Here is a 16,841-nt window from a genome sequence, read left to right as displayed (position 1 = left end):
AGAGGAAGAGAAGTCCTTTCTGGCCTATTTACAGAGGTCCTAGAGTCCATTCATGCCAGTTATTTTCATTAGCAGACCCTTGGTAGGGTTGCTTAGTAGAGTTCATCTGAAGGCTCAGAAGCACCATGAGCAAGGTGATATCACAAGACACATCGAAATGGTTAACCACTTTTCCTCTTTAACATTCAGTACTGGTCTCATTTCTCAGATAACCTTATTAAATTTCTGGCTAATCTACCAATTTGGTGTTTGTTGCATCCATATTTGCAGCTAGCTATGATGTTGGACTTCTCTGTTTGCCACTGAGATTGCTACTATTTCTAACAACACTCAGGGATATAGGTTTTTTCAAATTCATTTCAGCTCTTTCTACCAGTCATGCTCCAATTTCATGGCTTGTCCTGCTCTGATAGGGGGCACCTTGGTGCACTTGACAAAGCTGGGGTGGATAGAGAGAGGAATGGGAAAACCTCAAGCTATTATGCCACAGAATTCCACTGTTATTACATGAAGTTCAGTAGATGTGCTTAAATAAGTACTTCTCAATTTATTCTAACTGTAGATCAGTATCTAGAGTCTTGAAATTTTTGTTTGTGACATTTTATTTTATTGTTGCATTTTAGAGAGAGGATTTGCTAAGTTCCACCAATCTAAAATTTTTATCTTTTGTTCACTTTTATAAGACACTGTTTAGTTATGCTTCTGCATCAACTGTCAAGATTCAAAGGATTTGAGAATATATTCATCAGGTCTTCTGAAAAAGTATTTACTAGAGGAAACTCATGAAAACAGGAACCTTAATAGGTATAGGTCCCCTATTACTCATTGCATTATGGGGCAACACACATGAATGCAGCTAGCTGGATATCAGACTCTAGGAAATGAGCCTCAAATATTTCGCAAAATGTTTTTCTTTTGGGGAGGGGATTTTTGTCATTTTTAAAGGATAGCTCCTTTAGAATAGGTGCTGGAAAAAGAATAATTGGATTAATGGTAATGAACACTTTTTGGTCTCTTGATAAATGAAATTATATTTAATTGAGAAAGAGTTTTTTTTTATTAGTTTATACTTCCTGTCAGCAAATTATGGAAGTGTTTATTCCAACAGATGCTAGGCAGTGAGACTGATACAAAGAAAAAGTGATTAGATGTAAAAGGATAACTTTTTAATTTGCATTTCTTTGACTCATAGTAATATTACAGATTTTCTGTATGTGTTTTCTGTAGTTATATATTTCTCTTCTATCATTGTTCTGTCTTTTGTCAATTTAATAATACCTTTAATACCTTTTTTATTAATTTGATATCATATCAGATAAATCCTCAGTACATTCAGTACTTTGTAAATATCTATACTTAGAAAATTTGAGTGAATTAGACTAATGTATTTCCATTATACATTATTAATGCATTATTAGAATATATTTTAACATGTATAAAAAAGATAAGATACTAGAACATCTAAGTGCTTAAATATAAGTATTTTACTTAAATTTTATTTCATTTAATTTTAGTATAAATCAGTGCATAGTAATCAGTTGTTTTTTCTCACAATGACAAAAATAAGGAAAAATAGATAGATAAAATATATTTCATTATATGATAATTAGATTTTAGAAGAGATTAATTTATGAAAGAGGTTGTCACATGTCCTTCAAATATCTTTCTTTTTTTTTTTTTTTTTTTGCTTCTCCAGCCACTAACCTGTAGCATTTTTACTCTAGTAAGAACTTATGGTATAGAATAATACATCTTTAGAACCATGATTTTAGACATCAATACAATTTTTAAATTGTAGCTAAATTTTTAATTGTACAAAATTCTCTGTTGCTATTTTAATATTAGCTGATTTCATTGTCTTGGCTTCCAATAAGGCTTTTCACATATGTCACTAACCTATGAATTTTAGATTTCTTTTTCTCTTCTCTGCTTTTATTTGTTTCTCATTGTCTGTAAATAGATATAGTCTGCTTCTACAATAAACACATTGGACATAATTTTTATGCCTACATGTTTTTTCCAGTATGTTTAACCATATAATTTATGTAAATTTTACAATATTTTCTACAAATGTAGTCATTTTTCTTGAAGGCTAACATGGACATCTGCTTCCCCGTAGAATCAAGAGGCCAAGTAAGTCTTTGGCTGGGTATTCATCACCCCTACTGACTTTAGAGGGAATGTCTAAAACTCATCCAAGAACACAATTTAGCTCATAAAAAATGAACCAACAAAGAAGGTTTAGATTTTTATGCTTGTAGGTTCATTTTTATTATCTTTATCTATTAAAAACTATGAACCCTGGAATAGAAGAAACTATAAAAACCTGCAAAGTATTATTATTTTAACTTATAATGAATTTCTTCTTGTTTTAGTGCTGTTTCTATTCAATGGTCTCCCTATCCAGAAGTCATATAGTATATCTATTTACTATAATATCTACTCTGCCTTAAATTGAATGGAAAATGAATAAAGTAATTTATTTTTATGTTGGTTTCCTTGATTATCTACTCTTTTCCTTAGGTTTATCACTCTCATTTTTAAATTTTTACTTTTTTAGAAATTATACAAAAATGTCCCTGACATTTTCAGAAAATTTGATATCTATTTCTGTAATTATTTGTGTTTCAGTTACTTTCTTCCTTCCTCCTTCCTTTTTTTTACCTGTTCCCCTCCCTTCTTTTCTTGTTCTGAGTTTCTTAATATACTTCTCCATAATCTAAGTATTTAATTAACATACCACCCTTTATAGAAATTATGACATTTTGAATAATACATTTCTCAGCTGAAACAGATTCACAAACACAAAAAACTAAATAAAAGATTTTGTGTGCTGTTGTGTTCATGTTGTTTACCTACACATACGTACACTGGCAGTTCTGATGTTACAAACTAGTTGCATTCTAGTCATCTGCTTTAATGTGCCTATATGAAACTCAAAACTGCATTTTTCTCTAGATCTAAACTCCCAGGATAAGCTATAAAATCAATTTAAGCTAAGTACACTTGAAGAAAAGAATTGATTTTGTCTATAACCATTTTTATTATACTCTTCCTATTTCTACTTTTATATCTTTATTCCACAATTTACTTCTCTACGGCTATACTTTCTTTAGAGAAAAAAGGTCAGCTGCTACTGTGAGGTTGGAGCTCTCATTTCATTCTGTCTTGGCACTTATCTCCATGAATGGTATCATATAGAGATATTTGGGTGTGTTCTCTCTTTCTTTGATAGCTCTTTCTTTGCCTTAACTTTTTGCATGGCTTTTTCACAAGAAAACACATTTTAACTTTGTAAATCTTAAAATCACAAAAAGATCACACCTTGTGTGCATATGGGAATGCAGAGAGTTTGTAATGAGAAAATTTGCCTTTGAGAAGGAAGTAAGAGAATGTTTTCGGAGATTGGGATCCATGATTAGAAGATTAAGATGTCTAACTCTTTCTTAGAATGTTGGACAGTTGGCAAGACCTCAAGTGGTAGGATGACCCAAGGGGAGTGAACTCTAGATTAAGTAAGAGCCCATGAATCAGGCAGGACACATTGTCACTGAAACACTGAACTGTGACAATAGACATTTCAGCATTCATTAATGACTACTGACCACCAGAGAGCCTGCCCTATTTTCAGCACTGCAGAATATATTGTGATCTTGGAATAATTGTAACATGTCTCAGCAAATATTGAATTAATTTTTGCCAGTATCTGAAGATGCTCAAGTCCAATTCCAAAGATTTAAGGAAAATTTGTTTCATAGATGTCACAAATCCAAAAGTACAACATGGCTAATAGAACAAGGCTTTTCAATGAGAGGGGTTTTGCTACCTCTCTCATAGTATATGTGAAGATAAAAGAATCAGAAAGCACTTAGTAACCTGGATTAACAGTGCTAAACAAAATAAGTACATTTTCCTTCCTTACATTGGCTCACTGCCATATATTGTTCCACCATTTCAGCTCTGTCTAATATGATATCTAGCCACAGGTAGCTAATGAGTCCTTAAAATGTGGCTAGTGTGCATTGAAAATAAAATCTTAAATATTAGTTATTTAAAAATTTTAAAGCCATGTGTGGCTTATGGCTAATATATTGAACAATACAGTAAGACTCTGATGAATTCTTACTATTGGATAAGACAACTCTATATGTTATTTTCTTTTCTTTTTTTATACCAATTAACTACTAACCCTAACTCTTTTGATTTTCTTTTCCTCAAAGAGTTTCCTAAAAGTGTCAAGAATCATGAAAACATTATTTTATTAGTCAATAGTTCTTTTAAATGCCATTTTAAATTTTAGTTCTCCTTTTCTCTGAATTAAAAATAATTTAACCAATAGTTTCTTTTTTTGAAGGAGATAAAGAAGAGACAGATGCAGAGACTGAAGTAAATCAGCCAAGGGCAATTGGAAGACTGTGATGACGTAGTAACATTCAGGGAAGATCCTGTCATTCTTTCATCCTCATCTCTTCAACTGTGTGCCTGTCTCTGCTCTCTTTCTTTCTCTATTATATGTCACATACAAAGGTGAGGAAGTAAGTCACCTATATTTTTCTGTCATTGTCACCAACTATGTAACCTTGGACAATTTATTTAATCTTTCTACTTTTAGGTTCTTCAATATCAAAATGAAATAGTGGGATTAGATCACAGATTTGAAAGTAAAGATATACAGACAATAGAGAATAGTGAGACCAGTTGTATGTGAAATTCTGCAGGCATTCAAAATCACAATAGAACAACAACAACAATAAGCAAGCATATAAATTGAAAAATGTGCAGATAAAAAATGGTCTTTAAAAACATTCTGTCAATAGGTATAAAATTTGCTACCCTGGAACTAGACAAAGACTATGTCCCATTTTTTTTAGTTTTAAATTGGGTAAATTGAGTGTTTTTATGAAATTATTAGACTTATATTATTCCAAATATACTAGAAAACAAGGTGTTTTCTTTCTAAAAATTATTAATTATCTTTAAATTGAACTGTTTTCTAAATAATTAGAAAAGTGACTGGAGCAGAAACCTAGAAGGGAGTAAGTTTATTTCATGTTTAATTTAAAATATAGTCAAATAAAGACCATTACACACAACACGATTATGTTCCTATTGATGTATTTCATAAACAAAGGTTAATTTTATAAGAAAAGACTTTTTTAGTGTTAAAAAAATTTACACAGCCCTCAACTCTATGGTAAAAAGTACTTATATGTTTGTTTCTACATAAAGTCATGCACAGTGAAAGTTAAGTAGGAAACTTAGTATGTTTATATAAAGGGGGATGTTCTCTATCCTCAAGCTCACAATGAGTGTTATTAGATTTAGGTTAAGAATACTTTAGTCTTTTTATTGGGTCACAAATATCATAGCATGGTTTCATATAGGATCTAGGAATTCTCTCTTTAGATTATTCACTTAAACCAGATGGTATTTGTTTTTGAGCTTTCTGATTACATTGACATTTTAAAAAAATGATTTTTCAAAATAGATTGGTCTGAATTTTTCTTCATAAAGTAAATAATACTGATTATTAAAATTAAAGCCAAATTGAAATCACAAATGTTCTCTTTAAACAATATTGTTTAGGTAGTATTTTATAGGCTAGAAATGTACAACATTTTCTGGAATTATACCCTTGTGTATGTTCTTATCAAGTCAACAATTATATTCTTTACTTCCTGAGGGTGAGGGAGAGCAAAGTAAGAGAAAAGTGAGATGCAGTGAGAGAGGAAATTTATCCTCTAATACACCCCCCTTATTTGTGGTTTTGCATTCTGTAGTTTCAGTTACCTGTGGTCAACTGTGGTCTAAAAATATTAAATAGAAAATCCAGAAATAAACAATTCATAAGTTTTAAATTGTACATCATTCTGTCTAGCATTATAAAATTTTGCACCATCCCCAGCTCCATCCCGCCCAGGATGTGAATCATCCTTTTGTTCATTGTATCCACACTCTATATGCTATCCACCCATTAGTCACTTAGTAGCCATCTTGTTGTCAGATCAACTTTTTTTGCATGTAATAAATAATACTGATTATTAAATTAAAGCCAAATTGGAATCATAAATGTTCTATTTAAACAACATTGCGGTATCACTGTGCTTGTGTTTTAAGAACCTTTGTTTTACTTAAAGATGACCCAAAAACATGAGTCAAGAGTGATACTGGCAATTTGAATACACCAAAAAAAAAGCCACAAAGTGCTCTCTTTAAGTGAAAAGGTGAATGTTCCTGACTTAATAAGAAAAGAAAAAAAAATGTACAGTGTGGTTGCTAAGATCTATAATAAGAACAAATCTTCTGTCCATGAAATTGTGAAGAGGAAAAAAGAAATTTGTGCTAATTTTGCCTCACACCTCACACTGCAAAATGTATGGCTGCAGTGCATGATAAATGCTTAGTAAAGATGGAAAAGACATTAAATTTAAAGGTAGAAGACATGAACCAAAAAACGTGTTCAATTGATGGCAACATGTTATGCCAGAAAGCAGTGAGCCTATATATTTCAGCAAGGGATCCTCTGAAACAGGGACACCAAGCCATTTACTGCAAGTGAGGGATAGTTACATAGATTCAAGAACAAGTCTGGCATTTTATCATCTTACATCATCACAAGGACGAGAAGAGTGAGCACAGTATGATGAGGTATTTTGAGAGAGAGACTACTAAAAATGTAACTTATTAGTGAATTATTATATTTGTTCTTTTTATTATTAGTTATTGTTGTTAATCTCTTACTGTGCCTAATTTATAACTTAAAATTTATCATAGGCATGTATGTATAAGAAAAAAATAAGTATATATAGGGTTCAGTACTAATATTTGTTTCAGGCATCCACTGGACATCTTGGAATATATTTTCCCCAGATAAGGGAGGACAACTGTACAGATCATCTCATGAAACCTACTAAATTACATACTGTTTACTCCTTTAAAGGCTTATAATCACTTTGCTTCTTTTTCAGAAATTTTCAAGAATTGCTCAACTCAATGACTATCTTTATAATTTTAAGTTAAACTTCAAATGTTTTTACAATAGCAAACAGCTTTCTAGGTTTCTAGGTAAAGGAAATGAAATAAGAAAGTGAAAAATGCATCTGCACTAAATCAGGCAAACTAAATGAATTTTGCTTTGTCAGATACGGTTGATTTTCTAGATTACAGCAATTATTATGATGGTTGTTCTAATTAGAAAATTGTGAAATCCTAAAGATCTCATACTTTGGCTCCATCAAGACTATTTTTATATAAGCAGTTTCATATAAATGCTGCATAACAGTATCTTTTTGTATCTTTTTCCTTCAACAACTGGAAACTCTTCATTTATACTGAACAAATTAGCCTGAGCAGTGGATAGGAAGCAATCAGCAAGGTGTAGCTACAAACAGGTCTATTTTTCGTTATGTACTAGAAAGGGCCGGGGGGACATGACATTTGTCTAGCCTAATAAGGGAGGACTCTATTATCAGAAAAACAAAACAAAACAAAACAAAACAAAACAAAAAACAAACACTGTTGAGCTGTTGTCTTGCTGAAAACATAAGACAAAGGAGAATTTGAGAGTACATAGTTCATTCTCTAAACTTTTTTTGCTACAGTACATAATGACAAATAAATTGAAGATAAATCCTTAAGTACTCTCTTTTGAGGCAGATTTTCTCTTCTTTCTATAATTTCAATTTCACTTTCTCTTAGGGTTCACCAAATTACATTTTTATGAGTAAATAGAGATAAAATAAGCTAAGAAAAAGATATTCAAAAGAAATTTGAAAGAGTATTTAAAAAAAAAGATGTACAGAAATTAAATCTTTGTGATTAGAGTGAAAATATGACAATTAGATTATGAGGCTTGTTTGACACAGGCTGCTGACCTGTTTCTGAGTTTTTCTGAGTAGCAAGATAGGTTCTTCTTAGCCTGCTGCACTAAGGAATAACTGGGAAAACCCAAGAAACATACTTCATTTCCATCATGATAAAAAGCCCACAGAATCTTTTTTCTCAAAAATATGATTAGAAGAGTTAAATCATCATTTTTATAAATAGACTATAATTTTAAAAAGAACCCTCTACAGAATGTTTCTATATGATTTGTAGAGTCATTAATGCAATTAAAGTGAGAAGAAACTATCAATACTTATTTTATTTTGGGCGATAAATATTCTTCGCTCATTCAAGATGTGTTTCCTTAAAATGACAAAGCTAACTGATGCATGATTATGTTTTATCCAAGTCCAGTGTCATGTTTTAATATTTATATGGTAGACTCACAGAGAATCTGTAGGTATTATATTATATAATTTAATGGCAGATTAATTTTCCATTTTAAGATTTAAAATAGGAAATTCAGGTAGGTAGCAGAGATAATTCTTCTCTGGAAACTATCCCAGTACTGAATGATTGTGAATACCAAGTAAGAATTTGAGAATGACACTCTATTGAAATATTCTATTTATTCAAGAGCATTGTTTAGGATAACAAATATTAGAAAAAATGCTATAATTGGTAAATCGATTATAATTTTTTTAACTGACTCTGGTGATGATAGTAGTAGGAAATGAAACTGGATATTTGGCTACAGAGAAACCATATTTTTTTCTACTTTGGTAACATAATTATAACAGAATTATCTATACTTGTAATAATTGATATAACAGCTTTCTGAATCTGATTAGTGCAATATGAAATGTCTTCATGGCTTTTTATTAAACTTTCAAAATTTCTTAGTAGTCCAGTCAATATTTCATAGTACTTATATTGGGAAGAACACAACTAATATAATTTTTATAAAAACCAATTAGTTTTTTTACTTGTAATTTATATGTGGAGTTTTTATCTGGATTCCATCTTTGTGGTTTTTCTTTTTCCTTCCAATAAACATAAAAGTTTTTATGATTCTATTTAATGTTCATATCTTATAATTACTAATAATTTCAAATTTTGGTTCACCTTACTTTCAAACAATATTTTTAACTGTGTACTTTTCTCCTTAGCCTCTGAGTTTTATTATTTTAGAAATAAGTACTCTATAATTTTATTTCCATAAAATATTTTCATCGTGAGATATTTTACTGATAAATGAAAGGGCACAGTGTGCTCAACAGATTTTCACAGAGAATGTGTTTGGATTGTGATAAAGATCAAAAAATAAAATGCTGTATAACTTCCTATAGATTATAGGTTTTTCAATGTAAATGTACATTTCTAAACACTATGATTTAGTTTTGCATGTTTTTTTTTACTTTATATCCATGACATCTCACAATATATATTATTTCCTTTGCTCAGCAATTAAAAAAAAATGTGTTATTTAATGTAGTTATAATTTGTTTACTAGAATTGCTCCATTGTATTTGTTATATGAATATACTAGACCACAAATTTTTTATACATTATGCCATTAAAAACCAGTGAAATTGTTTCCAGTATTTGATTGCTATGAATGTTGATGCATTAAGCATTCAGGTCTTTTGGTGTAAAATATAAATGTCTGTTATTTATACCAAGAAGTAAATTTGCTGGCTCATAGAAAATGCGTAAGTTCAACTCAATAGTTAAGACCAAAAGAATTTTATAGAGTTGGTGTGCCAATTTATACTGTGACAAATACTATAGAACAGCTATGTTTGTGCTAGATTATTTGCCAATATCTAATATAATCTATACGATAGAACAGCTATGTTTGTGCTAGATTATTTGCCAATATCTAATGTTGCTTGTCTATTACTTTAACCAATCAGGTAGCTATGTTGTCATATTTCATTGTAGCCTTGTTGGGTTTCACTGATAACTAATGGTGTTGAAGACCTTTCCAGATGTTTATTTATCCATATTTATATCCTGCTGGGTGAAGTGCCTGATCAAGTTCTCTGCCATTTTTCTGTTGATCAATCTCATTTTCTTATTAATATGTAAGTGATATTGATATAATCTCAGTAGAAGTCCTTTGTTAGATACATGTTTTGAAAATATCTTCACTCTATCTGCTGTTTCCCTTTTCATTATTTTAATGGTGTCTATTGTGAACAAAAATTCTTAATTTTAATCAAAATTAATTTATAATCATTAACTTTAAATTAGTTTTTTAGTGTTATGTTTTAGAAATGTTTAGTCACAGAACTTGTAAAAATTTTCTCTTCTCTAATCTTCAAGAAGTTTATTGTTCTCTTTCACTCTATAATTAACAAGTTCACTAGAATTAAAATTTCTATGATATTAACAAAAGATTATTTCATATTTTCCATATAAATTTCCAAAATTTTCAGTAACTTATATTGAACATACCATCATTTCTCCACTAATTTGCAATATCACCTTTGTTATAAATCAAAAGTGGTTATACCTCTGCTCTGTTTTTAGATTTTTTTCTATTTCCATGACCTAATTTTTAAAAACTCTTGTACTGTTTTAATGATTATGTTCATAAAAAGTCTTGATATCAGTTAGAACAGAACCTCTCATCTCGTTCTTGTTTAAAAGCATTTTGGTGCTCTTGATAATTTCAATTTTTACATACACTTTAAACTCATTTCTTGAGTTCAAAATATTGGATGATAATATTGCATTTTCCAATCTACAAATATAGTATATTCTATCACATGGATCTTCCTTAATTTATCTCAAAATTTTATATTTTTAGCCATATGTTTATGTTTATTTTTCTATATGTATTACATATCTGTATATTATTTCAAATATTATCTTTTCGAAATGCAATTTTTTGTCACTAGCAGAGAAATGAAATTAACCATTTTATAATGAACTTGTAACCAGCAATAAGATAACTACACTCAATTTAAATACATTACCTGTTAATATTTTTTGGATTTTTTGTGAACATAGTAATGTCATAAATAAATGATGAAATCCTATATTTTCCTTTTTAATTATTTTACTGTTTGTTATTTTTTTCTTGGTTTATTACTCAGGGTGTATGCTTATGTCCAAAGTTATCAAATTGTATGCATTAAACATGTGTAGTATTTTTCTGTATCTTAATTATATATCTCAATAAGACTGTTAAAATTTGAAGATTAAAACCGCAATGAAATACCATTTTGTACCCATGAGAACTACAAAATATAAAAGATGGAAAATAATAAGTGTTGACAAGCGAGGGAAAAGTTAGGACCCTCATACAGTGCTGGTAGGATTGTAAAATGGTGCAGCCACTTGGGAAAATTGTTAGGAATTTTTCAAAATATTAAACATAGAGTTATATTATCAATTCCACTCCTAAGTATTCAAAGAATTAAAAACATATATCTACACCAAAACTTCTATAAAAATGTTCATAGCAATATTATTCATAATAGCCAAAAAAATGGAAACAACCCAAGTATCTATCAACTACCCAGTGGTTAAACAAAATGGGATGTATTCATTAATAGGAATATTATTCCATTATAAAAAACTATGAAGTACTGATATATGGATACATGATACAATATGAATGGGTCTCAAAACTTTATGATGAGTTTAAGAAAGAAGAAACAAAAGGCTACATATTTTGTGATTTTATTTATATAAAATATTCATATTAGGCAAATCCATAAAGATAGAAATTAAATTAGTAATTGCCATGGCTGAGGGGAGGAAGAAATGGGGAATAACTTCTCATGGGTATGGGGTTCTTTTGGGGGTGAGGAAAATGTTCTAAAATGTGATAGTGGTGATGGTTGCACAACTCTGTGAATATAATAAAACCAATTGTACACTTTGAAAGAGTGAATTTTATGGTTCGTAAGTCACATATCAATAGAGCTACTTGTTTTTTAAAGCAAGTACAGTGAGGGTAGAAAATGTGGGCTTTTGAATTACACAGATTTATTTCACATCCCAGATCCCACGTTAGCCTAGTTTATGGATATATTTAACTTTTATTTATAAAATGGTACAGTAGCTGTAGCAGAAGTTGAAGTTTAAATGAATTCTTGTTTTTCTTTTTCAAACTTCCTTGTTCCAAAGACTGACTTCTAGCAATTGCCAAATTACAAATTTCTAGGCATCTACTCTTAGTATCTGATTTAGTAGTAGGTCTTAGGTAAGGACTGCAATTTTAGGTTTAAGCATGTGCCTCAGGGAATTCTATGGGTTAGATAAGGCTTAGAGAAATAATGATAGCCTAGAGTCTTGCTGTATGTATCCTCAATAAATATTAGTTTTCCTCTAGTTTCTCCTATGACAGTACCACTTTAAGAATACATGTGCTTATGCACGTATTTTATTTAATTTTATTAAATTTATTGGGGTGACATTGGTTAATAGAACTGTATAGGTGTCAAGTGTACAATGCTATAATACATCATCTATGTATTGCATTGTGTGTTTACCAGTCAAATATATGGTGACCACCCTTCTGTCACCATATATTTGACTCCCTTTACCCTTTTCTACCTCTCCCCAGACCCCTTTCCTCTGTTAATAACCATGCCATAGTCTGCATCTACGACTTTTTGTTTGTGTGTGTGTTTTTTTAATGTATATGATTAGGTATGACTATACATACTCATATGCTTCAGTTTTCATTTCAAAATTTCTACAAAAAGTATGCTTTAGCTGTTTAAAAAAATAAAGGTTTAAAATGGATATATACAACTCTAGCTAATATTTTTTTTTAATTTCAGAAAATGAAATCTGATGCAGATCAACATTAGAATGCAACCGTGGCTTGCCACTGACACATTCTACCTTTTATAGAAAGAAAACAACTCTGTAATAGGTTTTAAGCACAGCGATCTCAAGCTATTCCTTGATAGAAATTTGTCTTTCTTCCCAAAGTACTATATAATTTAGTAAGGTTGGCAGTCTTTGCACAATAGTTGCCAAGTAATTGAATAGCAGGGGTGTTATAGATTTGGTATGAAGGTGTGAGTGGGTAGAGATGTGTGAACAAACCTGGAGAATATCCATATGCACTTTTTCTAACTGTAGTCAAGCGTATCAGCATCACACAGTCTCATTAGCACCAAATTTTATGAAACTTATTTATATGTTATAAAAAATGTAGAGTCAAATATAAATAGACTGGAATAAACATCTGTGATTACTGAAATCAACATATTTCCTCTATTAAATATGCTTTCCCTGAGGAACATCTTCCTACAGAGCAAGAAAATTATTCCAAATTCCCTTTAGGTTTGCGTATGAAGAAATAATCTCTGTCTTTTGTGAAAGATGCTTGAATGTCTATCGAAAACAGTGTTTGTTTTTTTAAAAAAAAATCTCCAAGTTAGTAGATCTTGGGCAATGTTACAGAGAGAAATATGCACAGTGTTCTTTTCCGAAATTCATTATCATGTTTTATCTACTTTAACTTTTTCAATTAATATAAACAGAAGAGTCTGGGTGTAATATATCACTTATTCTTATAAACATTTAGCATTCATCTCCTCCATGGCATGCTTAGATTTGGTCACTTGGTAAAGTATCACAGTTTACCTTGCTTTTATCCCCTCCTTCCAAAACATGTGCAGGCTTTTGTGATGATTACTTAAAAACCCTGGACCTAGAACCCCATGGAAACCTGCATTTTAGAAACAGTACAGAATGAAGACAAATGAATCACATGGAATATTATATAATTTTTCTTTTTTATTACTGAAAGTCAGCTGATAATATCAATACTTTTACCAGATTTCAATTGTTCATGTTTTCATCCTTGAATTGGCAGAAAACTCAGAATACAGGAGGTCTCCTGTAATGTAACTGGGAAATATTAAGTCACATTTTACCTTATTTCTGCTGTATGTGCAGATAGAGCTTGAAGAAGCCACACTGAGTATAGAGCCAAAATCAGAGTCTTTTTGACAAGATACTGGTTTAAAGCTAAATGGAGTTATTTCAAATAGAAATCTACTATCCTACCTATGCTTTTTAAAACAGGCATGGGGTTTAGGAAACAAGAACATTATTTAAGATGGTAAGGAAAGTTAGGATTTATGTATTCTGACTAAATTTCTTGACAATGAGATAAATGACTTGGATAAGATGCCACAGCAAACCAGTGACAGAAAAAAAAAATCCTGTCCACTGTAATTGATTCAATATCAGACTTACTTTTCAAATAAGCATATCTCCTAAGTATCAAAGTCAACACATAACTGCAGGAAATCACATTTTTTGCCTCTAGTCAAATGTTACAATTAGTTGTCACCAAAATATTTACTGGATGACTAATAAGAGGAAAAATGGTAACAAGACATTATGTGAGCCATACACCCAATTTAGCTATTCTTCTAAAACTGGTAGCATGCAAATAGGATATCTTCTTGCACTAAGAATTTAGTTGATCCAAGTTTTAATATATGTCTTTTTTTTATAGTGCATTATTTATATTTAAAATCACAGTATACATTCTGAAACATGTCACTTGGTTAATAACCTACATGTTTAATATAATTGTGTGCTGGGCTGCTATGAAAGACCATGCATATATTTGTCTGCACATTTCTTGGTACACCCATCTCCAACCATTATGCAATTTCTAATCTGCAAATTATATATGGCAGTTCTAAGGATAAGAAAATTTCTTGTCCCCCATCAGTTTTCTAGAAGAACAATCTCATATTTGGTATTTTGAATGCATAAGTCTTCTGAAGCTTTAACCGATTAGCTACTTAATTTGTAATTTATCCTAACACATTGTGCCTCACACATATACACACCTATCATTGCTTATTCACTTTTTACTTATACACCAACTTTTACTTTTTTGGTGTTCAGTGCTACCAGTTTAGACAAAGGCATACACCACCACAGTCAGGATTTAAAACAAGTCTATCACCCCTCCGAGTTGTTCTGCTGCTCCTTTTTAATAAACTCTTTTCTTGTTCCAGCCCTAGCTATCACTGATCAGTTTTCCGTTTCCATAATTTTGCTATTCCCACAATACCATACAAAGGTAATCATAAAGATGTAGCTTTCTGAATCTGGCTTCTTTTACCAAACATAGAACATTTGTGAATCAACCATATTGTTCCTTGTGTCTGCAGTTAATTCCCTGCTATTGCTGAGTAATACTCTGTTGCCTGTATGTATCACAATATGTTTATCAGTATATGTGTTGAAGGACATTTAAGTTGTTTTTAGTTGTTGGTATTAAAGCAGAGCTGCTATAAACATACCTGTAAAGTTTTTATGTGAACAAACGTTTTTATTTCTCTTGGATAAATACCTAGGAGTGAGATTGCTGTGTCACATTAAAATCATGCTTAACTTTATAAGAAACTATGAAACTCTTTTTCATATTTGCTGTACCATTTTATATCTCAGTCAGCAATGTATGAGGATTCCAGCTGTTCACTATCCATGTCAGCACTTAATATTGTCAGTTTTCTTTTTTCCCTTCTAATAGATAAGTAATAGTTTCTCATTGTGGTTTTATTTACATTTGCCTAATGACTAATGTTTTCAAATTTTTGTCATCCATAAATCTGCTTTAGGGAAGAGTCTATTCATGTCTATTGCCTATAATTTATTGGGTAGTTTCTTAAATTATTAAGTTTTGAGAGCTCTTTATATATTCTGAATACAAGATTATTCTTCGATATGTAATTTGTAAATGTTCTCTTCCACCTGAGGTCTGTTCATCTTTTTATTTTCTTAATAATATCTTTTAAATGGCAGAAGTTTTAAATGTTATATAACATATATTATCATGTTTTTCCTCTGTGGATAATGTGTTCTTTGTCTCATAGATAAGAAATCTTTCACCCAAAGTCATTTTAATAAGTTACAAAGGAAGTCCTAAAGGTTTTCTTTTATAAATTTTATATTTTAGGTTTAACATTTAGGTGATTGACTTTAAGTTATTTTTGTATAAATTGTGAGATATGGGTTCAGTTGCATTTTTTATCAATATGAATGTCCAGTTGAGTGTGTAGTTAAATATTTCAAATTTACAGAGAAATAGGAAGAAACATATATAACAAATAACAATATTGCTATTCCCATAATCTAGATTTAGCATTTCTTTACCTCACACAACATTAGTTTCAGAGCCTTTATTTACTAATGATATGCATTTTACAGATTAAGTTGAGGTCACTATTTTTTCCCTCCACAATCCAATTCTCTAGCAGGTAATCACTTTACTGAATCTATTTTTATTGATCTAATAATCTTTTAAAATATTTTATATACAAATATATTTTTAAATATATGTAATACTATATACTGTCTTTCAGTAATTTTCATTTAACATGCTCAACAGATAAAATTTAATCATGTTGATATATGCAGATCTACTTTTTAAATTTTCTGCTATTCCACAATTTATTTGTCCACCCTCCTATTGAAACATATTCATTTAGATTGTTTATAATTTTTTGATAAGGAAGAGTATGTAAAGAGTATTTTGGTGTATGTCACCTCGTTCACATTGGCAAGATTTTGTCTCGATTATGTACCTGAAAGTGTAAATTCTGAGTGTGGAGTGTGAATATCTAGAGTTTTACTTGATATTTAAATATTCTTTTCAAAAATTGATGTAGCAATTCATCATCTCACTATGAGGTTATAAGAGTTTTTATTACTCCACATGCTCAACAATATGTAATATTGTAATTTTTTAAGATTATGATTCCTGGGCATGGAATTGTTGAATATCTTTCTGTACGTTTACTAGCAATTTCTATCTTCTCCTTTGTGAATTTATTGTTGGTATGTTTTACCCATTTATCTGTTGGGTTATTGTATTTTCTTTTGTGCTTCTTTTATATTCCAGATACTAATCATTTTACTATCATATGTTTTTGTAAATATTTTCTAAAATTCTATAGATTGTCTTTTAATCCTTTTCATGGTAATTTGTGATAAATTCCTATCTTAAAATAATCAAA

The sequence above is a fragment of the Pteropus alecto genome, unplaced genomic scaffold, assembly GCF_000325575.1.
Source record: "Pteropus alecto unplaced genomic scaffold, ASM32557v1 scaffold21, whole genome shotgun sequence".
Classification (NCBI taxonomy): domain Eukaryota; kingdom Metazoa; phylum Chordata; class Mammalia; order Chiroptera; family Pteropodidae; genus Pteropus; species Pteropus alecto.
This window is presented reverse-complemented; position numbering follows the sequence as displayed.